This window comes from Elephas maximus, chromosome 3, assembly GCF_024166365.1.
Source record: "Elephas maximus indicus isolate mEleMax1 chromosome 3, mEleMax1 primary haplotype, whole genome shotgun sequence".
Taxonomy (NCBI): domain Eukaryota; kingdom Metazoa; phylum Chordata; class Mammalia; order Proboscidea; family Elephantidae; genus Elephas; species Elephas maximus.
The window spans coordinates 183,863,723-183,889,289 of NC_064821.1; the positions used below are offsets into that span (position 1 = coordinate 183,863,723).

Here is a 25,567-nt window from a genome sequence, read left to right on the forward strand (position 1 = left end):
AAAAAACATATATCCATAAAGAACACAAAGTTTGTCTAGAGAAAACAGAAGGTATAGAGAAATCTACATGTGACAAGCAAGTATTAAAGAATACACGATTAGCAAGATAATACAGGATGGACTTTGATTTAGGAAATAATATTGGAATCATTATTCCCTGTCCTTGAGCATAGAGAATGCGATCCAGATGGAGTAGGGTTCACAAGAGCTCACAAGGACACATCAACTGGGCCCTGAGATAAAGACAATGTATAGAATAATCTTGGAAAGTATCTTTTAGGGACCATTTCACATAAGCCAGAACACAAAAGACTTTCCCCTCTTATCTTTTTCTATTAGCATTTAGTGAATAGGAATTTGTTGGACCAATGAAGACCCTCCTGACTGTTGTTACTGAAACCGGTATCAATATTTGTTTAGAGGGACAATTCAAAATGTAAGATCACAGTTTCTAGCCAATCTGTGAAAAGGTGAAGCTTTTAATGGTTTGCCCATTTTGTAGTGTTAATATATACTGATGACTCTGTAATATTCTCTGGGCTTGGAAAGACAAGGCTTAGGCAGCATACTTGTCCATTTTCCCTTTCTTGCCTATTCTGTAATATTTTCCTTGGACTCAGGCAAACATGGCTGTGGCACCATGCTTGTCCATTTTCCCATTCTTGTTTATTGTGTACTCTCTGAACTCAGGCAGACATGGCTGTGGCAGTATGCTTGTCCATTTTCCCATTCTTGTTTATTCTGTAATGTTCCTTGGATTCGGGCAGACCTTAGCTCTAGCAACATGCTTGTCCGCTTCCCACTTTTGTCTTTTTGAATATATGCCCAATAAAGCTTTCTCTTTGCTTTACTAAACTTTGTGATTTTTTTCCCCTACAGCTTCTTCTGTTGGAAGTCTCCAGTTAATCTGTCTAAAACATAGCAAGTGTTTTTCCCAAGGGAAGCTGCCCCTCCTTGGTTTACCCATTAAGAGTCATGGGTCACTTTCTCAGAAGCAGGAGTGGAAGGCAAACTGGAGTCTGAGCCATGAGGTTGATCTCTTCTGAGAACCTGGTTTCTTTAAAATACATAATTTTCTGTATAGGAAGAGGGTGAGAGTTTGATTATAAACATTAGACAAGTATTTCATACAGCATTGCCTTAAAGACTGATTAAACCAATTATTGATTTACCTTAAACATAACTCTATTTATGGAACTTTGGAGTCAGCTTCTCAAAACAGACTGTAAAAATATTGCTGATGTTCTTGGAGTTTGGAGTTCTGGAAATTTTAACTGAGTCTAGTCACAGTTCCTTTCTTAAGTCCAATATAGCACAGCTTTTTTTGTTGAGATATTCTGGTCAAACATTTTCAGAAAATCAGCAAGGTAAAAACTCATCTGTAGATGACAAAGCTTAATACGGCCATGACTAATTTATAAAAATAATACCCTTAATTGTGAAAGACCTGATAGAAATTAATTACAAGCACAAAGTAAAGGCCAAGTAAAATCAGTTAAAAAACATTAGATGAAAATATTTCTAAATATAACGATTACCTGTATTTTAAAGGGCTTCAGATAAAATGCATAATAGTCTGGACTAAGAATTTACCACGATTATCAAGGCTCTAAACACCTCAATAGTAATAAAAATAAATAAATAAAAACTTCATAGGTAAATGTTGTGAATCCCTCAATTAAACCATTGGCTTCAATGATGCTAGATTAAAAAAATAAAGTTTAAATCACGACATAACATTATGCATTTGCTGTATGATATTAGGCAAAAACATAAGAGGAAATATCAACATGTGAATTTTAACCCAATCAAGAATCAGGCACTTCTCTTGATTTTAACAACACGTATAATTTATAATATGCTAACTAAACTTTTAGAATTTTCCTTTATAGAATTTTTTGTGGCTTTCCATGAAGTTTCAAAGATATCAGGAGTTTTATAAGTTACCATGATTTAAGTTATTTTAACCAAAGATCTTTAAAAAAAAAAAAAAACCTTGGCTTGCTTTTTTGTTTTTGTTTTTTTCTTAAAGCCATGTGGGCTTGGTTTTCAAGACAGTAATCTTATTCTAATGAGAGAGTAAACCTTTGTCTTTGAGGCAGATTACACAAAGAATAGATTAACTCTTTAACTCAGTAATCAAAGAAAATTTTATTTTAACAGCAAGAAACTCAATTTTTTATATGTTATTTAACATTAAAGCTTTTAAAAACCTCATAAATCAAACCATTAAACTTCAGTCAGACAGATAAAACTTTTGACCATTATCAAATAAATTTCTTTTTTTCAATAAAACTCTTAAATATTCTTTGTTGCATATCTCTTACAGTAAACCAAAACCCAAGCCTGTTGCTGCCAAGTCGATTCCCACTCATAGCCACCCTATAGGACAGAGTAGAACTGCCCCATAGAATTTCCAGAGAGTGCCTGGTGGATTCAAACTGCCGACCCTTTGGTTAGCAGCCATAGCACTTAACCACTACGCCACCAGGGTTTCCTCTTTTATAGTAAAAAAATTTTAAAAAGTACCTCCCTTTAAATGGCAAAAATGAACGCACTCATTAGCAGACCCAAATACACATATATATTTTGTGTCTTTTGGGCTTCTTAAAGTTTTCCTACAATAGAGAGAATTTGTTTACAGTTCTTTTATGATTGGGATCCACCCAATTTCTGATAGCTATAGTAAAACAGCAATTTTCCTTCTCTCTTGTCTTAAAATGGTCTCCATCTAGTTGGAAAGAATCTTTCAAAAGCTTCCTGGAGCTACACATCCTTGGAGACTAGGGCTCGGGGCTGAAAAGGCCTGATCTTGCCCTGCCCTACCTACCTTTTAACTACTGGTAGAAGATAAGATTAGGTTATTCTAATTCATTTATACATGTTTAGTCAATCTAGACATTTTTGAAAGGCAAAAGATAACTAATTTCTTTCCCTTTTACTGTTCTGGAACTGTTACTTTTACTTTAAGACAAAATTAACCCCTTTTTTTTAACAAAACACATTTCATATAATATCTAGCTTAAGTTACTTAGAAAGGTTTTGCTTCGAAGATTGACTTACAGAACATAAAAATCTTGGTGCACTTTTCAAATAGACCAATTTATATAAAAGTTTCTCTAAGTTGTTACTAAAAATCTGAATCTTAAGACAGACACAAGATGCAGTTTTTCTGGACGAGGAAAGAACTGAGGCTCTAAGACAGCCTTAAAAAAAACAACAATAGTCAGCCATAGCTTGCAATCTGATACCAGACGGAAACTTAGACACAATGCTCTAGACCAGAAGCAAGCTCTTAGAACAGAAAGATCACATAAACTCACTGAACAATACCACGCAAAACAAGGACATGAGAATTTTAGGTTCTTAAAGTGTTTATAGCAATTTTGGGCAAGATTGACTCAGTTCTCTTAGGATTCCCGGAATCCCTATCCTAGGGCCCCAGCCTCGCCGGAGACCCGACTCCAAGCTAGCCTATGCGTAGTAAACTTCCTTAGACAAAAGTAGTTCTTGAATCTGGTGAGGGGTTTCATACAAGATTGTAATGACGACGTTACAAGGATTCGGGGGTGCAAGTACACGTGAATAGACATACAAAGAACGTTTTAGACTGACACAAGGCTAACAGACAAGGGCAATAGAGGTAGTCTTGACAGCCTCAACCCTCCAGACGACCAACAGATGTGACGGGGTGATCTTGATGGCCTCAGCCTCCAGACTCCCCTGTTCCAAGGGCTGCGACACCAACCTCCCTACTCTAGAGTTCCCTGGAGTCCCTCTCTGCGACCCTACTCACGGAGTCAGTCATCCAGGGCGCCACTTGCCCCAGAAACCAAAGGCTAGGATGCAGTTTCGGAAGCCACACTGGTCTGCCCTATCCGCCCCGGCCCTGAGTAAAAATTCAACAAGCAAAAAGGAACTGAGCAGGGAAGAATAAGTTTAAAAGAAAGAAAAATGGTGTAAGTCCTGTTCATGTGATGGCAGAGCAGACTGTTCCAATCTGAGGGGTATTCATAGGAGTGTAACTCATTGACTTTCTTCTTTCCAGTCCTGAGAAAGTTATGGTTTCTCCTGGAGTAAAATGTCCCAGTATTTCATTGCATCTGATATCTCTGGTGACTACTTTCCACCTAAAAATAGTAAATATGTTTCCAAGCTATATGTATGGAAAGTGATTTATCTTAACTTCTGGACATCAGTTTTGAAACAGAAAATGTGATGGCCATTCAAATAGAAAACAATGGCAATAATCATTCCAAGATTCAGCACTAGATAATGCAAGAACCTGTGATAACTGGGGTGCCAGAAATCCGGTTTCTTGGGTCTTATCTTAGTTATCTAGTGCTGCTATAACAGAAATATCACAAATGGATGGCTTTAACAAATTGAAATTTATTTTCTCACAGTTTAGGAGGCTAGAAGTTCAAATTCAGGCTCTAGTGGAAGACTTTCTCTCTCTGTTGGCCCTGGAGGAAGGTCCTTGCCTCTTCTGAGCTTCTGCTCCTGGGCAATCTTCATGTGGCATGGCATCTCTCTTCCCCCATCTCAGCTTGGTGGCTTGCATTTAATCTCTTTTTACATCTCAAAAGAGACTGATTTGAGACACACCCTACACTAATCCTGCCTCATTAACATAACAAAGACAACTCCTTCCCAAGTGGAATTTGTTTTAATTATCTAGTGCTGCTATAACAGATGGCTTTAACAAAGAGAAATTTATTCTCTCATAGTCTAGGAGGCTAGAAGTCCAAATTCAGGTTGTCAGCTCCAGGGGAAGGCTTTCTCTCTGTTGGCTCTGGGGGAAGGCCTTTGTCCATCTTTCCCTGGTCTAGGATCTTCTCAGCACAGGGACCCTCGGTCCAAAGGACATGCTGTGCTCCTGGCACTACTTTCTTGGTGGTATTGAGACAGATTTGGTTAACTGTGCTGGCGGAACAAAAGAGCTATTAAAAGATTACCATCTAGAAGTTGGGTAAACAGGAACCACACTCTGTCAACATGAGATAAGGTCAACATGAGAAAAGGTCAACATGAGATCTCCTTCTTAGTGTCTTTCTAGTCCCTTCCCCCTTTACAAGCTCCGCATGTGAAGAACAAAGTGTGACTGCTGTTTAACCTTCCTTAGCCTTCTGAAGATGGTGATGCACTGCTGAAGATCAGTGTGCTTGGACTACATCCCATAATAAGTGATGTGAAGGGCTGCCAAGAGGACTCCATCCTGAATATCAGCAGGTTCCAACTTGGATTCCAAGTGCGTGCGCAACCTAATTAGCATGCACCACCATTCTGAGAAGTACCTGCCCCTTGAAAGAAGCCCACTAAATATTCATTACTTTATTGTCTCCACTGAACCCATAGAAGCCCTAGCCTTGCTTCCCTTTTCAAGTCAGTCTTTTGGAGAGACTTAGTCCCCCACTGACTCCTTTGCCTTGACTCAAGCAAAATAAAGCTTGCTGAAAAAGTTTGTCTTTCGTGTGTATTCTTACTCAGGAAAAGACAAAGGCCCTTTGTATCAGATTGACGATTGGTAACAAAATTTGGTGAGCCAGCCAGGAGACTAGGGGCTCAAATTAGCCACCAGTTAGGGGACGCAGACCAGAATCACTGAGCCTGCAGAACAGACCTCTACTCAGAGACAAGCAGCCATCCGAACCTTTTTGTCTGGTGTCTTTTTGAAGCAGTAAGTTCAGGGAACCCTGACCCTCAATCCTCCTTCCCCCTTCAGCAACTTTTATTATCCCTTTTTTTTTTCCTGGGTATTTTGTCTCCATATTTTCTCTCTTCTTCTTTCCTCTTTCCACCAAACGTGTCACAAGCCCCAATGAAGAGAGGTTCGTGGAGAGCATTCCAGTCATTTGCCTTTCACAAAAGGAGAGTTGGGAACAAGGAGTGAGTCCTTGTTAGGGCCTGATCATCCCATATTGCAAGGGTGGGTTGTGGACCTTGGACAGAGCTGCTGAGAGCATCCACTGAGTGGGCCGTGAACCCCACCAGAGAGTTTCAGAGAGCACTCCAGTAAATTGAGTGGGTCACAAGCCTCCAATAGGAGGAAGCCATGGAGAGCACTCCAGAATGGGTCGCATACCCTCAGCAGGAGGTCTCAGAGGGTGCTCCAACAGTCTACTTCCTTGACTTTTTTTTTCTTCTTTCCCTTCATTTTTAAACTATTCTCTCAGGAGGGACTCTTGGTCTTGCGACTCTAGAGTTTGGGCAGGTGAACGAGTGTGTGGTGGCTGTCATTTTTGTGTGTCTGGATGTTGTGTGTCTCTGGTTGGTGCACTCTGGTTCTGGGGAGTGGCTGTAGACATCTCTGTTTAGACTGGGAGATTGAAGCACCTTCATCTGTTATTGGGGATAAGAGGTATCTGGAGGATCGAAGTGGAGATTCAGATATTTCTAGTAATGTGTTAAAAAAAAAAAAAAGACCTCACTAAAATCATCCTTATGCTACTGTTCCCTTTCTGGCTTGTCTGGTCCGAGCACTCTCTGTTTGTCTGTTTGTCTTATGTGTGAATCTTACATGTGACAGGGGCTATCTGGGAGGTTAAGACTGCAAGATTGTCTCAGTTACCTCTGTCTGCGTCTTATGTGTAATTTGTGTGATGCATAGAAATCAAGTGGTGAAAAGAAATTCAGGTTAAATTAGAACATACTTGTAGAGACTCTTGAGAATTTATTGATTGGGCTGAAGAAGGAGATGAATAGGGAGAGCAGTTTCAGTTTAGTCTGGGATTTGAGTCAAGTGTTAAGACTTTTTTTTTAAAAAAAAAGAGGTTCTCTCCCAGAGCTGAGAAAACTCTTGGTTGCAGCACGAGAGACAACTAAATTCCTATTAGACTAAAAGAAAAAGTTGGTGTTATCAACTACCCATAAAAATAAAAATTTAGGTTCTTGGGAACAGTCAGTTGGACAGAATGAGAAATCAGGAGAACATACCAGGAGATTCACCCCTAGGGTGCATTCTTAAATGCAGTTCTTTTCTTATAATCAATTAAAGAAAAAGTTACAGACCAAAACCACCATGCCGCATTCCTAACTGCTGCCTTGCAGGCTAAAGGCCATCCGCCCAGAAAACAAAGAAAAGGAGGGAGACCAAGACCACAGGAGCCAAGAAAGCCTCACACCCTTTAGAAAGGAAAAGACCAGTGCAGCTGGTGTAAAGAAAAAAAAGACAATTTTGTCTTAAAGTAAAAGTAATAGTTCCAGAACAGTAAAAGGGAAAGAAATTAATTTTATCTTCCGCCTTTCAAAAACATCTAGGTCAACTTAAACATACATAAATGAATTAGAATGACCTAATCTTGACTTCTACCATGAGTTAAAAAGTAGGTAAGGGCAGGGCAAGATCAGGCCTTCTCAGCGTCCAGCCCTAGTCTCCAAGGTATAACTCCAGGGAAGCTTTTAAAGGACCCTTTTTTTTTCCAACTAGGTGGAGACCTTTTTAAGACCAAAAAAAGAAAAAAAAAAGGATAAGAAAAATCACTACTTCACTACAGTATCAGAAATTGGGTAAATCCTAATCATAAAAGAACTGTAAAACAAGTTCTCTCTATTGTAAGAGAACTTTAAAAAGCCTGTGTGTGTGTGTGTGTGTGTGTGTGTGTGTGTGTGTGTGTGTGTTTGGGTCTGTTAATGAGTAAGTTGATTTTTGCCATTTAAAGGGATGTACTTTTTTTTTTTACTATTATTAGAGATATACAACAAAAAACGTTTTTAAGAGGTTTATTGAAAAAAGAAATTTATTTGATAATTGTCAAAAGTTTATCTGTCTGACTAAAGTTTAATGGTTTCATTTATGAGATTTTTAAGAGTTTTAATGTTAAATAGCATGTAAAAGAATTAGGTTTCTCACTGTTAAAATAACAAGAGTTTCTTTGACTATGGAGTTGAAGAGTTCATCTCTTCTTTGTGTAATCTGCCTCTCTCATTAGAATAAGATTCCAGAGTCGGAAACCAAGCCACATGGCTTTAAGAAAAAGCTAAGGTTTTTATTTTAAGATCTTTGGTTAAATAACTAAAAGTATTATTTCTTGGTAATTTATGATAAACTTCTGACAAGTTTGAAAGTCACGAAAATGTTTTTTATAAAGAAAAAGTGCTAAAAAGGTTTATTTAACATGTTCTAAATTACATAGAACATGCTGTTAAAATCAAGAGAAGTGCCTGATTCACTTTGAGTTAAAATTTATATGTTAATAAACTTTATTTTTCAATCTAGCAACATCAAGGCCAATGGATTAACTGAAGAATTCACATTATTTACCTATGAAGTTATTTTTATTACTATTCAGGTATTTAGAGACTTGATAATCTTGGGATATTTTTAATACATCCTGACCATATGGTATTGTCTCAAGATTATTATGTATTATACCTGAAACTCTTTAAAATATGGTTATATTTAGAAATATTGTTATCTAAAGTTCTTTTTAACTAATTTTATTTGGCCTTTATGTTATACTTGTAATTAATTTCTATCAGGTCTTTCACTATTAAGAGTTATGTTTTTAAATTAATCATGGCCGTATTAAGTTTTGTCATCTGCAGGTAAGTTTTTACTTTGCTGATTTTCCAGAATAACTCAACAAAAAAAGATGGACTATAATGAACTTGCAAAAAAGACTGACTAGACTCAAGATCCGCAAAACTCTTATGCAGAAGCTGATGGTTTTGCAGACTGCCATAGATCCAGAATCACATGGAACAAAAATTGACTATATAAGACTGAGTAAATGAAATGATACTATGGGATTTCGTGTGAGAATGTTGCTAATGTTTTAAAGTCTTTCCTTCTGGAAATAAGAAATGCTTTAAGATCCTACATTCTGGTGATAAGAAACTATTTTTCTCTTTTCCCCTAAATTATCTAGCTAATGGGTTTAGTTATTTTGACTCTTGAATTGGAAGTTCCTGTTGGTAAACTTAGCAAAGTTGTAAATATCATAACCAGAGAAGTGTTTGAAATTTGAGCTATAATTTTACAAATTAGAATAGCATTAGATTTCCTATTAGTTCTCTCAAAGAATAGTTTGTGCCTTAATAGATAAATGTTGCCCTGTTTATATTAATACCCAGTTTTAGGTGTGGCAGAATGTAGTTGTTGCTGATCCACATGAAAAGCAGTTACTGATGCTGCTTATGCATAAACGAACACCTCATGAGATTTGTTTCCTTGGTTCAGAGACCTTAGGGTCATGGTTTCACTGGTTATATCAGATAATTGGCCTAGCATTATTTGTTAGTATTTCTATTTTACCTCCCGATTTGCTGTATGGTACCTGAGATCTTAAAAACCAGACAGTGCCCAGTTACCATTTATTGAACATTTTTGATCAAAAGATTCTATAACAAGATCATGATCCAAAGGAGGAAACTATAAAAGACTTATAATTCTCTTGAAATCCAGATTTCTGGCTTTCATGAAGGTTGGGGCAGCCCACACGGGCCACCACGTTTGGGTGTCCTTTTGAACCTCGAGCTTTGAGGAAAAACTGGTTCCTGAAGCCACTTTGAGGCAAGCAATTGTCCAGATAAACTAGCAAGACTATTTTGCTCTGGGCATTGTAGGTTTTTTTTTTATTTTTTTAAGAATTCAGTCTGTTTTGAGAAACTGACTTTCAAGATCAGTAAATAGAGTTATGTTTAGGGTAAATCAGTAATCGGTTTAATCAGTCTTCTAGACAATGTTGCATGAAATACCTGTATAATGTTTATAATCAAACTCTCACTCTCTTGCTATACAGAAGATTACATATCTTCAAGAAACCAGTTTCTTAGAGGAGATGGACCTCATGGCTCAGACTCCATTTTGTCTTAGATTCTACTTCTGCTTCTGAAAAAGTAACCCATGACTGTTAATAGGCAAACTAAGGAGGACCAGCTTTTCCTTAGGGAAAACACTTAGTATGTTTTGGACGGATTAACTAGAGACCTTCAACAGGAGACGTCCATCCTGTATTATCTTGCTAATCATGAATTCTCTAATGAAAACTTGGTTGTCACACCTAAGTTTTCTATATTTTCTGTTTTCTCTATACAAACTGTGTGTTCCTTCTAGACATGTTTTTATGTGATATATCCACCTATACTAGTTTAGATGATCACTTTTCACTGATAGTGAATTTACATGGACAATTTCTTGTTTAAATTCCTGATGAATATGTGGACAGTACACTCTGGGAACTTTAGTATTATCTTTAGATATTCATAGTAAATATTAGATAGTATATTTGAATTGGAGAAATCTTTAAGAAATTTATCAATCACTATGGGACAAATGGAAACCCTGGTGGCGTAGTGGTTAAGTGCTACTACTGCTAACCAAGAGGTTGGCAGTTCAAATCTGCCAGGAGCTCCTTGGAAACTCTATGGGGCAGTTCTACTCTATCCTATGGGGTCACTATGAGTCGGAATCGACTCTACGGCAGTGGGTTTGGTTTTTTGGGTTATGGGACAAATAACAGACGAAGTTGCAGTGGGATGAAAACACAACATTGATCCCTGACTTCATTAATCCAAGGTGACATGAGATAACAAAATAGCCTTAAATTTTTATTCATTGGTTCAAGAAAAGCGTAGTCTGTGCTGTAACAGATACTCATGTTAAATAACACAAGAGAAGTAGAACACACAGAATTGGACAACAAGCTACTTGGTTATGAACTGTAACACCCTTACAAACACCACATTTATTGGGTTGGTTACCATCAAGAATAAGTACCTGAGCTAGATCACTACTGCAAGGGATAGTCCTGATAGTATTAGACATAATAAAATTTATCCTGTATTGTCTTACACACTTAAAAGGCAAAAGAAAAGCCTCGGGCTAAAATGTTGAAGTACATTGAGTCTGCAATTCATGAGAACTTTGCTCTTATTTAAGCCCCTGGTGAAGAACCAGATGGTAACTGGTGGAAAGTCAGCACATGAGTTTAAAGAGCCTGAAATGGCCACCATCTAGGAGCTCAATTAAGTCCAGGTATTGATTTATCTCCAATGTCTGATCAAAAAGAGAAAATGATTTAAGAAATAATATTGGAGTCACTATTCCCTATCCTTAAACATTGAGAATGTGACCCAGCTAAAGCTGGGCTTCCAAGGGCTCACAAGGACTCGCAAAGACACATCAACTGATTATTCCCTCCGACCCCCACCCCCACCCCCAAAAAGAGCAGAAACTGGCAGAATCAACTTTGTCAGAACTTTGGAATCTGGACAAAGCGTTATAGCAACTAAACGAATATTGAATCAAGGAAAAGGTGACTTTAAAACAGTAAGAAAGCTTTTCTACTTGCAGTGTCCCGCCCTCTCCCTGGCTAAGCAGTTGCCTTAAAGCTGTAGTGGCCTGCATTCCTAGGGAGGGACTCTGGTCTCTGGGTCCTGAGGAAGCAGAGCAGACTTTATTCATAAATTATTGTGTATGTCTGTTTTAACCTGTCTGGAGGCTACCTGAAGGACTGAAACAAGGCACTCGTCTCTGTTTAGCCTATCTCAGAACTCACACAGGGCAGAAAAGTGGCAAGTAATGCCTGAAAATTCTAACTGTATGCAGCTGCCTGGGATTAAGAGTACAATAGAGGCATACAATAGGATCCCAAAGTCTGGCAGGGGAAGCCAGGGAGAGTTTCTTTGGCAATTAGGGCATTCAAAAGCACCAAGTATATGGAGAAATTTAATCAGAAAATACTTGAGAAAACCCTATTCTCTGACCTCAGCCTGATTCCTAGGCTTAGTACAAGCCTGGCTAAGTGTTGAGGGAGTGTCTCAGCACAGAGCAAATTAGCAAAGGCTGGGAGAGTGTCTTAGTTTGCTAGGGCTGCCATAGTAAAATACCACAAAGTAAGTGGCTTTAAAAAACAGAAATTTATCTTCTCATAGTTCTGGAAGCTAAAAGTCCAAATCAGGGTCTTGGCCATGTCAATAATTCCTTCTGTAAGCCTCTCTCCTAGTTTCTGGTGGCTGCTACAATCCCTGGCATTCTTTTCCTGCTTGTAAATATGCCTTACTTTGTCATCAAGGGAAATCCTAGTGGTGTAGTGGTTCAATGCTGTGGCTGCTAATCAACAGGTCAGCTGTCCGAACCCACCAGGTGCTCCCTGGAAACTCTATGGGGCAGTTCTACTCTGTCCTGTAGGGTTGCTATGAGTAGGAATTGACTCAATGGCAGCGGGTTTGATTTTTTTTGTTTGTTTTTGTCATCACATGACACCTCCCCGTGTGTTTGTCTCTCTGTATTTGTAATCCCCTTTATAAGACACAACTCAGAAAGGATTAGGTTAAGAATCTGCTCTACTCTGATATGACCTCATTAACAAGACAAAGAAAACCCTTCTTTCTAAACAAGATCAAATATACAGGTATAAGGGTTAGGACTTCAACATATTTTTAGGGACACAGTTCAATCCATAACAATCCATAACAGAGATTGAACTGTCTCTTTCTTTTCTTCCATTCTTCCTTCTGTCCATCCGTCCTTCCTTCCTTCCTTTCTCCCCATGGCATTCAAGAAAATCTCTGTCAAAACACTAGCTGAACAAAAATTAGGGAAAATAGACTTTGGTGCCCACACCAAACCAGGAAGGCAGTCTTGGCAAAAAGGGTAGTCATTAAACAAATGGAGTACTACATTTTTTAACAATAAAAAACAAACAGCAACCAGCAAACCTTGGGGAAGGGTGGAATCTCATTGCCAGAGTCGCCGCATTACAATATTCACATATCTAGTTTTCGACAAAAAACACAAGGCATACAAAGAAACAGAAAAGGATGGCCCATTCAAAAGAACAAAAAAAAAGTGACAGAAACCATCCTTGTGGAATGGTCTTACTGGACAAAGACTTTAAAACAATAGTATTAAATATGCCCAAAGGGATCAAGAAAAACTCAAACAAAGAGCTAAAAGAAATCAGGAAAATGATGCATGAACAAAGGAAGAATATTGATAAAGAGAGAGAAATTATAAAAAGGAACCAAACAGGAATACTGCAGATGAAAAATATAATAACTGAAATGAAAACATTCCCTGGAGGGGTACAGCAGCAGATTTTAACAGGCAGACAAAAGAATCAGCAAAATTGAAGACAGGGCAATTGAAATTTTTGAGCCTGAGGAGAAAAAAGAATGAAAGACAGTGAACATAGCCTAAGGAACTTGAGGGGTAACATCAAGTGGACCAACATACACATAATGGAAAACCCAGAATTAGAAGAAAGGGGCAGAAATAATACCTGAAAAAATAATGGCTGAAAATTTCTCAAATTTGCAGAAAGATATGAATCTACACATTCAAGAAATCCAACAACTCCAAGTAAGATAAACCCAAAGAGATTCACACTGAGACACATCATAATAAAACTCTAAAAAGACAAAAGTAAAGAGAATTTTGAAAGTAGCAAGAAGGAAATGAGTTGTTACACACAAGGGATCCCCAATAAGATTAAGCACTGATATCACACTAGAAACTGTGGAGGCCAGATGTCAGTGGATGATATGTTTGAAATGCTAAAAGAAAGGAACTGTCAACCAAGAAATCAATATCTAGCAAAACTGTAGTTATGGATGAATTGTGTCCCCCCAAAATGTGTGTCAACTTGCCTAGGCCATGCTTCTCAGTATTGTGTGGCTGTCCACCATTTGTCATCTGACGTGATTTTCCTATGTGTTATAAATCCTGTCTCTATGATGTTAATCAGGCAGGAATAGAGGCAGTTATGTTAATGAGGCAGGACTCAATCTAAAAGATTAAGTTGTATCTTGGATCAATTTCTTTTGAGAAATAAAAGAGAGAAGCAAGGGGGACTTTCTATCACTAAGAATGAAGAACCAGGAGGGGAGCCCATTCTTTGGACTGGGTTCCCTGTACTCAGAAGCTTCTCAATGGAGGAAGATTGATGACAAGGGCCTTCCCCAGAGCTGACAGAGACAGAGAGCCTTCCCCTGGAGCTTGCACCCTGAATTCAGAATTCTAGCCTGCTAGACTGTGAGAGAATGAATTTCTCTTTGTTAAAGCCATCCACTTGTGGTATTTCTGTTATAGCAGCATTAGACAACTGTTGTCATGGATTGAATTGTGTCCCCCAAAAATATCTGTCGACTCGGTTAGGCCATGATTCCCAGTATTATGTGATTGCCCACCATTTTGTCCTCTGATGTGATTTCCCTATGAGTTGTAAATCCTATAACTATGATGTAATGAGATGGATTAGTGGCAGTTGTGTCAATGAGATCTGCAAGATTAAATAGTGTTTTAAGCCAATCTCTTTTGAGATATAAAGGAAAGAAGTAAGCAGAGAGACGGGGGATCTCATACCACCAAGAAAGCAGTGCTGGGAGGAGAGCCTTTCCTATGGACCTGGGGTTCCTGTGCAGAGCAGCTCTTAGTCCAGGGGAAGATTGATGAGGACTTTCCTCCAGAGCCGACACCCTGAACTTGGACTTCTAGCCTACTAAGAAAAACTAGGCTGTGGGAAAATAAATTTCTCTTTGTTAAAGCCATCCACTTGTGGTATTTCTGCTATAGCAGCGCTAGATAGCTAAGACAATAACTAAGACAACTGTCCTTCAAAAATTAAGGCAACATTATAAGACACTTCCAAATAAAAGCTGAGGGATTTTGTCACCACTAGACCTTCCCTACAAGAAATGTAAAGGAAGTCCTTCAGGTTGAAACAAAAGGACACTAGACAGTAACTAGAAGCCATATGAAGAAATGAAGAATTCTGGTAAAAGTAATTTCATGGACAAATACAACAGCCAATTTTATTGTATTTTTTGTTTGTAACTCTACTTGTTACAAACTTGTTACACAAATTAAAAGACAAATGCATAAACAATAATTGTAAACTTATGTTATTGGGCACACAATGTATAAAGATGTAATTTGTGACAACAGCAGATAAAGTGAGGGGGAGGTGACAGAGCTGCATAGGAACAGAGTTTTTGTATACTATTGAAGGTAAGTTGGAATCAAGACATACTAGATTGCTGTAAACTTGAGATGTTAAATGTAATCTCCACAGTAACCAAAAAGAAAATATCTTTAAAATATACACAAAAGGAAAAGAGAATCAAAATGGTTCACTACAACAACTGAACAAAACACGAAAGTAGGTAGTACTGAAAGAAACAAGGTACCAAGAAAAATTTTAAAAGTATACGACACAGAAAACAAATAGCAAAATGGCAGAAGTCCTGCCTTATCAGTAATTACACCCACCCCTCACTTAGCAACATGGTTTGGTTCCAAAAACTAGGTCACTATGTGAAAATCAGCATTATGCAAAAATGGAGGATGACCACATCAGGTCATAAAAATGGAGGGTGATTACACCATTACATAACTACCAAATTACAACATTACATAACTGCCAAACCACTGAGAACCATGGCTCAGCCAAGTTGACACATAACCTTAAACATAGCCAACGTTACTCTTGCCTCGCACCTTGGCATTTGTTACTGCCAGACATACATCGTTAATGCACAAAACAGATAGTAGATTTTTTGTTGTCATAAATGTGAAATGTTAGATAAATGAGAGTAGGTGTATTTTAAATGTAAATGGATTAAACTCTCCAACCAAAGGCAAAGATTGGCAGAATGGATTAAAGACAAATTATCCAATTATGTCTTGTCTATAAGAGAAGCACTTTAGATCCAAAGACACATGTATGTTGAAAGTGAAAGGATGGAAAAAAAGCTATTCCATGCCAATAGTAACCAAAAGAGAGCAGGGCTGGCTATATATTACCATCAGACAAAATAGACTTTGGGTTAAAAACTGTTGCAAGAGGCAAAGAAGAAAATTATATAACGATAAAAGGGTCAATTCATCAAGAAGACACACCAATCGTAAATATACATATGCACCTAACAACAGATCTCAAATATATATGAAGAAAACATTGACAGAGTTGAAGGGAGAAATACACAGTTCTACAATAATAATTGAACCAGCAGTCAAGAAATCAAAAGACGCATTGCATTGGGTAAATCTGCTGCAAAGGACCTCTTCAAAGTGTTGAAGAGCAAAGATGTCACCCTGAAGACTAAGGTGTGCCTGACCCAAGCCATGGTATTTTCAATCACATCATATGCATGTGAAAGCTGGACAATGAATAAGGAAGACCGAAGAAGAATTGATGCCTTTGAATTGTGGTGTTGGTGAAGAATGTTGAATATACCACGGACTGCCAAAAGAACGAACAAATCCGTCTTGGACGAAGTGTGGCCAGAATGCTTCTTAGAGGCAAGGATGGCGAGACTGCGTCTTACATACTTGGGACATGTTGTCAGGAGGGATCAGTCCCTGGAGAAGGACATCATGCTTGGCAGAGTACAGGGTCAGTGGAAAAGAGGAAGACCCTCAACGAGGTGGATTGACACAGTGGCTGCAACAATGAGCTCAAGCATAATGATTGTAAGGATGGCGCAGGACCAGGCAGTGTTTCGTTCTGTTGTGCATAGGGTTGCTATGAGTCGGAACCGACTCAAAGGCACCTAACAACAACAACAATAATAATTGGAGACTTCGATGCACCACTTCTCATGGTGGATAGAATACCTAGAGATCAATAAGGAAATGGAGGACTTGAACATTCTAAACCAATTAGACCCAACAAACATATATAGGACACTCCACCCAACAACAGCAGAATACACATTCTTCTCTAGTGCACATTGATCATTCCCCAGGATATATATGAAATATATACTTAATATTATTTTAATTTATATATCAAATAATTTCCCACTTCTGTATTTCTTACATGTACAATTCGATGTCATTAATTACATCCATCATGTTGTACAATCATCAACACTACCCATTTCCAAATTTTTTCATCACCTTTAAAAGAAACTCAGGGCCCCTTAAGCAATAATTCCATCTTTCCTTCTTATTTCTGCCCCTGGTGTCTTAGGCTGGGTTCTCTAGAGAAGCAAAACCAGTAAAGTGTATAAATACATACATAGAGAGAGATTTATATCAAGGAAACGGCTCACGTGGTTGTAAAGACTGGAACATCCCAAGTCTGTGGATCGGTATAGAGGCGTCTCCCGATTCACGTAGCTGCAGGGGCTAGCAAACCCAAGATTGGCAGGTTGGAGAGCAGGGCTCTTGCTCACAGGTTGTGAAAATCTACGAATCCCAAGTTTGTCAAGTTCCAGGAACTGGAGGTCATACAAACAGGAGCCAGCCGCAAGATCCATAATGAGCCAAAAAGCCAGAATGTCTGCTTATATTTATTTCTCTTTTTGAATTATATATAGTCACATAATTGAACCTAACTCATCAGGTGATGTTACAGAGTGGACAATACGTGACAGCATATGCCTACTAAATTAACGTGAATAATGTAAGATGTGAAAATATTTTGTTAAATTTCCTGAACAGAAACAAAAATACAAGGAGAAATTAATGACCCAATAAAGAAATGTCCCTCTGCTGATGTCCTTGTCAAAATAAGGTGCCCACCAGACTGAAGATTAAATTATGAAAACACTCCTTTCTGGTTTTAAAAAAATCTGCTCTTTCCAACCCGTCTTAGTTGCTCAGAATTTGTTGCCTTTATTTCTGATTTACTTTTGCCAACACTCCCAAAGATGGATTTAAGGATCCTCCTGGGCATCGCATTTCTGAAGTTCCCAAAGGTCAAGTATACCCATGAGAATATCCATGCAACAGGGTCATAGCCACAAAATTCAGAACCAATGAGATCTGAGACTACAAACAAAAGTGCCATGCTTACATTTTTATTGCTACCAATCTTCCTGGGTTAAAAAAGTTAAACACCAAAACAGAAGAGAAGTCTTGAATTCAAGTTTGCTAAAATACTAGATAGTTCTTTCAATTTATTCGTCTCTCAAGGACTTTGTCTATGAAGAGATCAATTGTCTCTTCAACAACTCTTTGTCTATGAAGAGATCAATTGAGGGTAAAGTTAAAGAATTATATTTAAAAGACTGGTAATTTTCAGTGTTGGTTTTAAGCATGGGAAAAGATGAAGCCTCATAACACTTTGGGCGTGTAATTGGTACTTACATATTGGAGAGCGGTACATACTGGTATTCTAAATCCACACTATATTTAACCCAGCAGTTCCCACTTTCTGGAATCTATCCTAGTTATATAGTTTCAGTTTTAGCCTGGACATTAACCCTGTTTCTCCCCCAGAGTCTTGGGAAAAGTGATCCACAGCATCTGGGAGATGGCGAACACAAGAAGCAGTCAGGAATAAGGCGGAATATCCTACTACCCCCCAAAAAGCCAAACCCACCGCCATGGAGTCCATTCCAACTCAAAGAGACCCCATAGCGTTTCCAAGGCTGTGAATATCCTACTAACGAAGCCACGGGCGCCAAATCATTACCACTAGACCAAACCAGAACCAAACCAAACCCACTGCCGTCAAGTCGATGCCAACTCATAGCGACACTATAGGACAGAGTAAAACTGCCCCATAGCGTTTCCAAGGAGCGCCTGGCGGATTTGAACTGCCTCCCTCTTGCTTTGCAGCCCTAGCACTTAACCACTACGCCACCAGAGTTTCCACCACTAGACCATCCGGGAACTGAACCGCAGCTGTCTTTCTCACATCTGCGGGCGACTGCACGGATTTCACTGAGTTCCAGGAAAGCCCTTGTAGATGCCGCCGGGCGGTCTAGGTATCTTCCCGGAAAGCCAAAGACCGTTTCCTCTTTGCTTCCTCCAAAAGGTGAGCCCGCACGCGAGGCACCTTGCGCTCCGCTCTGGGGCGCGCCTGCCAGGCCCACAAGTCCTGGAGCTGGCTCTTCCCCGCCGCACCTCAGACCTCATAGAGATGCGCCTTTGCGCGGCGGCAGCATATGGAGAGGTGGTGGCCAGGTCCAGGGCAGGGGACCAGCTCTCCCGGATGAGGTGGAAGGGAAGGCGCCCAGGGTGAAAATGGGACGGAGTATGAACTCCCGGGATCTTCAACATCCAGAAGGACTCAGAAGGATGCAGAAATGGGGAGAGCCTGGATGGAAATCTCTTTCAAGCAGAGCCCCGGAACCCTGAATTGAACTCCCGATCCTCCCTCTAAAACCGGCTGCATCTGAGTTTCCCCACCTTCATCCCCACCCATCCTTCCATACGCTCAGGCCAAAACACTTGAAGCCGGTCTTTCTCTCACACACCACATCAAATTAGTCAGAAAATCATGTTTCGACTTTGGTTTGATCTGCACAATCTTTTTCCTGCTCTCTGAATTTGAGCACTGGCTCCCCTGATAAAGGCGGGGAGATCAACTTAACTGTGCGGATGGGCCGTGTTGCGCCTTATCTTTGGTTCTGCCCCTTAAAACCAACCTCTGCAGGGCCTGTCCTCGAACACCAGTGGCAGGGCTGGGTCCCCTCAGCGCGGATCCTCTCTCTGTCAGGAACCCCACACCTTTCCAGTTTAGCCTCCAGAAGACTTCAGGCAGCGCTTTATTCCGTTTCTTCGAACCCCGCGAGGCCCAAGTGCCTCCCACCTCCGCACAGCCCCTGCCCTCCCTACACCTCTCGTTCTCACCGGCCGGTACTAACGTCCCGAGTCAGTCAGAGCTCCGGAGACCCCCACAGGGAGGGACCGCTTGCCCCCTTTTAGGTTCAGTCCACAACGGATCGAAAACGGTCCTGAAAAGGGTCCTGAAAAGGCAGAAAAGGAGAGGTGGAAATAGATCACAGGAAAGGGTACCATGAAGATAAAGTCGGCCTCCTCCGGCACCTTGTCCTCCCGTCGTTGCTGAAGGTGAGTTGCATTCCCCTCTCCAGCTGCAGACAAAGGAGACAACCACGGCCTGGCTGTCAGAGAGTATGCAACCCCGCGTGCTCCCAGTGGGGTAGCGAGGGAACTGGTAGCACGTTTCTCCCAGGCTTTCTATGGATTCCAAGGATGCAATTGATAACTTTTTTTTTTTTAACTATCCTTACTTGAAGAAAGAATAATTTAAAATTTTTAGCAAGGGAAATGATTTCTGACAAGTTTTGACCTGATGACTTTCAGATGTTGAGGGAAACACTAAAACCATTACACTAGGAAATCAACTAATATCGAGAATCTCACACACGGGAACTGCACATCAGCCAGGTAGGTTTCACCTCCAGGTTGGGCCCATTTTACTTTAAATGCACTGTTGGTGGAACTTAAGTCTAAGAGGTTCACGAATACATATTTTAATAGTTTTTCTCTTAAGTACACGTTCCAAAAGTTATAGAACAAGCACATGAAGCCCACTTTTTACCATTTTTACAAAAATGGGAAAGATGGTATACAAATAAATGGCAACTTCTCATAAAGGGAACTTTAATATTGTTTCCTTTATGGTTTTTCTTCCCTTTTGTTTTTGTTGTTAGGTCCCTCCTTAGGTTTTCTAAGAGTTTATGATCTATTTTGGATCACAAACTATGCTGTAGTTGTTAGGCGCTCTAAATTTCGACTCATAGTGACCCCACGTGACAGTGTAGAACTGCTCCATAGGATTTTCTAGGCTGTAATCTTTACTGGGGCAGATAGCCAGGTCTTCCCCCCTCCCCCGGTGGAGAGGAGTGGCTGTGTGTTCAATCACCAACTTTCCAGTTAGCAGCTAAGAGCTTAACCATTTTGCCGCCAAGACTCCTTTTTTCTTCCCTGAACATGGCCATTTAACTTCTCTTCATACAAAATCTGACATCTATGGCCAGACCCTAAAATCAGTTTTCAGGTTCCGTTGCTTCTCTACACTTTTGCTCAGCATCTTCCCTATCTTGTTTTATATGTAGAAACAGTCAATTCTTCCTCAGCCTCCATTTTACTATCCTATTGTCAACAATCAGCCTAGTATAGTATATTAGGGCCCCTCTCTGGGACTCTATCTTCCCACAAATAAGCAGAAAATTGCAAATCACATATTGTATTTTTTAAATAATTTTTATTGTGCTCTAAGTGAAAGTTTACAGATCAAGTCAGTCTGTCACATATAAGCTTATATACACCTTACTCCATACTCCCACTTACTCTCCCCCTAATGAGTCAGCCCACTCCCTCCTTCCAGTCCCTCCTTTCGTGACAATTTTGCCAGTTTCTAACCCTCTCTATCCTCCTATCTCCCCTCCAGACAGGAGATGCCAACACAGCATCAAGTGTCCACCTGATACAAGTAGCTCACTCTTCATCAGCATCTCTCTCCAACCCATTGTCCAGTCCCTTCCAAGTCTGATGAGTTGTCTTCGGGAATGGTTCTTGTCCTGGGCCAACAGAAGGTTTGGGGACCATGACCGCTGGGATTCCTCTAGTCTCAGTCAGATCATTAAGTCTGGTCTTTTTATGAGAATTTGCGGTCTGCATCCCACTGTTCTCCTGCTCCCTCAGGGGTTCTCTGTTGTGCTCCCTGTCAGGGCAGTCAACACACTGTATTTCATGGTCATAAATAATAAAAAAGAATTTTTTTTTTTTTTTTTGGTGGCCAAAGGCCTGAAGAATGAACTACATTTTCTCTCCAGGAAAAATATGGACTCAAAGTTGAGTTTTGCAGACACTCAATATATCTCCAAAATTCATATCCACGTGGGATCTCAGATAGTGCTCTTAGTTGGAAATAGTGGCTTTGCAGATATAACTAAGATGAGCTAGATTAGGGTGGGCCCTAAACTCAATATGACTTGTGCCCTTATAAAGAGAAGAGAACACACAGGGACACAGACACCAGAAGGAAAAAGGCTACGTGACAAAGGAGGCAGACATTGGAGTGGTATAAGCCAAGTGTCTTAGGATGGATTCTTTAAAGGAGCCAAACCAGTGAAGTGTATATATGAATATACATAGATTTATTTCAAGGAAATGGCTCATGCAGTTGTGGAGGCTGGCAGTGTCAAATCAGTGGGTCAGGTGTCAGTCAGGCTGGAGGCTTCTGCTGGTTGACAGACTCGGAATTGGCAGGTCAGGCAGAAATTGCTGCATTCTTAACCACTGCGCTACTAGGACTCCCCATTGCAGTTAGGTGTCTTAATTCAGTTAGGGCAGTTCCCACTGTCAAATCTGATTTAAATAAAATAGCAATCACAGTAGTCTTCAAGGATGCTGGCGCTACTTTCACAAATTTGTTCCTCACAGTTTTGATAAAAGGTCTGTCCTCTGGACACTCCATGTGTGAGTCTGTGGGTCTAACCTGATAAATCCACTCTAGCATGGCAATTTCCCTAAGCCGACAGTATACCAAGGCAGGTCTGATACTTCAAATTGATTTAGGGTAGGTTACTACTTAATCCGTGATTCAGTGAGCCAACCAAATAAACTATTAAATCCTTTCCTAACCTCTCGAGCTGGAACATTAAGTGAAGAATCTGTGCTCAGTGGGCCCATATCAACAAACTCAGACTGATCCGACTTTATGTTCTTTGCACCATTTATCCCACCCCTTAATAGCCATTCCCACACATATTCCCCAGGTTTCTCTTTGTATATATGAGAAAAATCAAGCAGTTCTTTTGGAGTATAGAATACTTCCTCCTGCATCACGCTTCGTACTTCACCTCTTGAGGCTCGCTGGGATCTAAGTTTACCTGCAGCTCTAGAGACAAAAATGATTGGTGGAATGAGTCCTTGGGACATTCAACAACATCTTATAAGGCATCTGTCTCAGGTGATGCCCCAGATAATACCTCGGACACTGACCCAGGAAATATTTCAGATAATGGCTCTTCAGACACAGCTGGGTTAACCTCATAAGATGGTGGTGGAAGGGATAATGGTTCTACTGGAGAGGGTGACTTAGCAGACAAAGATGGAGTAATCTCTTCAGATGGGAGGAAGAGGGCTGGTTCTTTTGGCAGGAGTGATTCAACGGAATTTAGGGGCTCCGTGTCACCAGCTTCCTGATTATCTGCCCATTTGTCTCCATGACAAGTTTCAGGATCCCATGTTTTCCCAATCACTGCTCTCACTTCAACTTCAGACACCATTCGATGTTGACAATTCAATTGGCGTTTTAATTCACCACTCTTACGATAAGACTCTGGGTTTGGTTTTCAGCAATATCAGCTCCGTTACTACAAGAAATAAGACTTTCTTTCAGGACAAAAGTGTCAACTTTCAGGTCTTGTATGCGGTTCTTCACCTGTGATTCTGAAGCTCATCCCTGTCTTTGACCACTTTGTCTAGTGAAAGTAGGACGAACCAACCAGCTCCCTTAAACTTCTCATTTTGACAAAATTGTAGAAAAGTATCAAATGTGCAATTACCCAGAACCTAGTCTCTCACAGATATTTGGTCCAACGATGTTGATATTTTGCATATTTATACTGCCACCTCATGCCATGGATTAGCGGTACCCTCTTTACTACTGGAGACCAAGTCACCAGTGCCTTTAAGACTACCCAGACTTGAGAACCAATTCAGAAAACTTATCATTATGATTTTGTTCCTCTAGACCCCACTCTCAGTACCACATGTTTTAGGTTCTGCTCTCTAGAGGATCAAAACCAGTGAAGTGTATATATAAATACATATATAACCTGAAACCTGTTGCCACTGAGTAGATTCCAAGTCATAGCAACCCTATAGGACAGAGTAGAACTGCCCCCATAGAGCTTCCAAGGAGCACCTGGTGGGTTCGAACTGCCGACCTTTTGATTAGAAGCCATAGCACCTAACCACTATGCCACCAGGGTTTCCAATACATATATAGAGAGATTTATTTCAAGAAAATGGCTCACACAATAGTGGAGGTTGGCAAGTCCCAAATCCATGTATTAGACATCAGGCTGGAGGCTTCTTCTGACTCATATGGTTGCAGTGGCTGATGAACCCAAAATTGGCAGGTCAGGTGGAAGGCTGCTAGCTCATATCCCAAGAACTGGAGCACAGAGGATGGCAAGTTGGATGCAGGATCAAGACGGAGCGAGTTTTGCCGGATCCTTCATATATATTAGATGCAGGGACGCCCCTGAGGAAATTCCCCTTTCAGCTGATTGGCTGCACACATCAGATCACAAAACAGAGGATGATTACATAATATCGGCCAAACCACTGAGAATCATGGCCTAACCAAGTTGACATATAACCTTAACCATCACACCAAGGAATACCAAGGATTGCTGGCAACCACCAGAAGCTATGAGGAGGCAAGGAAGGATTCAGAGGGTGCATGGCCCTGTTGACAGCACAATTTTGGGCTTCTTGCCTCTAGAACTGTGAAAGAATAAATTTCTGTTAAGCCACCCAGTTTGTGGTACTTTGCTACCACAGCTGGAGGAAACTAATATATTCAACAATAGGGATAAAACTCAGAAACATTATGTAGAAAGAAAGTACAGACATGACAACATACATACTCCATGATTCCATTTACAGGAATATCTAGAAGAAGCAAGACTAATTTAAAGTGCAAAATATCAGGACAGTGATTTTCAAAAACAGTGCAGAGCATAATGACAATGATGACAATGATTCTACTGATTACAACATTATTGATCAAGTAGCTATTAAGTCCAGGCACATCTGACAACAACATGATGAAGTAGACTGTCCTTATTAGCCCCATTTTGCAGAAGAAAGAATTGAGGCACACAAAGTTTAAGTTACTTGTCCAAGGCCACACAAGGGCAAAACTAGATTTACAACCCAGAGCCTGTGTACAGATTACACTGGGTTTTTCTTCTCAGATTTAGATATTTCTGGTTATCTCAGCTAGGGGTGTGAAGAGGAGAGGGAAGAAGAGAAGGGACAAAATGGGGAGTGAATGAAAGATGGAAGCACAAGGGTCTGTAACTGTCAAGGAGCAGAACAGGGAACTACTGTGAGTGATTTTACATCAAAGGTTATAAAGAGGATTTCTGGGTGGCTGGGTTGTTGGTCAGCAAGTCATGAATTCTACAGTGGTTTATTGTGCTGTGATCAGGAGATGAATTTGAGATGAATCATAGATTTTAAAATGAAAACTAACACTAAAACTTCTAGGAAAAATATGGGAAACTATATTCACAGTCCTGGGATAGTCTCAGGGATGCCAAAAAGCCTTAATAATAACAGAAAAATAAAGTAACCTGATTTCTTCAGATTTAAAAATTCCACTCATCATCAAAAATCACCAAAAGAAGGTAAAAAGGCAAGCCGTGGGCTGGTAGAAGATATTTCCAATATGCTTATCTAAAAAAAGGACTCAAATCTTGGATACATAGAGAACTTTTAGAAATCAGTAAAAGCCAAGCCATTTAAAAATGGGCAAATACTTGAATGGCCTTTTCTTTTTTTAGAAAGAAACACACAAGAGAATTTCTAAATGGCCAAAAGGCATAAGAAAATATGTTCAATATCGTTACTCATTAGGAAAACACAAATTAAAACCATGGTGAGATATCATTACACACCCACCAGAATGGCTAAAATTTAAAAGACAGACAGCACCAAGTGCTGACAAGAATGTGGAGCAACTATCGTTGCTGGTTAGAGGTAAAATAGGACAACCATTCAGGAAAATTGTTTGGTAGTTTCTAAAAAACATCAAATTTAAACCCACCCCATGATCTAGCAATTTCACTACAACGTATATCCTCAGGAGAAATGAATGTGCAGTTCTGAAAATGAATCACA

The 25,567-nt window shown here is 39.9% G+C and overlaps 1 protein-coding gene across 1 annotated transcript in view; it reads right to left on the minus strand.

Annotated features, from left to right (window-relative positions):
- Positions 1 to 25,567, minus strand: part of LOC126073531 (high affinity immunoglobulin gamma Fc receptor I-like) — a 50,368-nt gene that overhangs the window by 23,327 nt on the left and 1,474 nt on the right. The window contains exon 2 of the mRNA XM_049880292.1: positions 19,532 to 19,647. The gene's annotated coding sequence lies outside the window, so the exon portion shown is untranslated. The remainder of the gene's footprint in view (positions 1 to 19,531; positions 19,648 to 25,567) is intronic.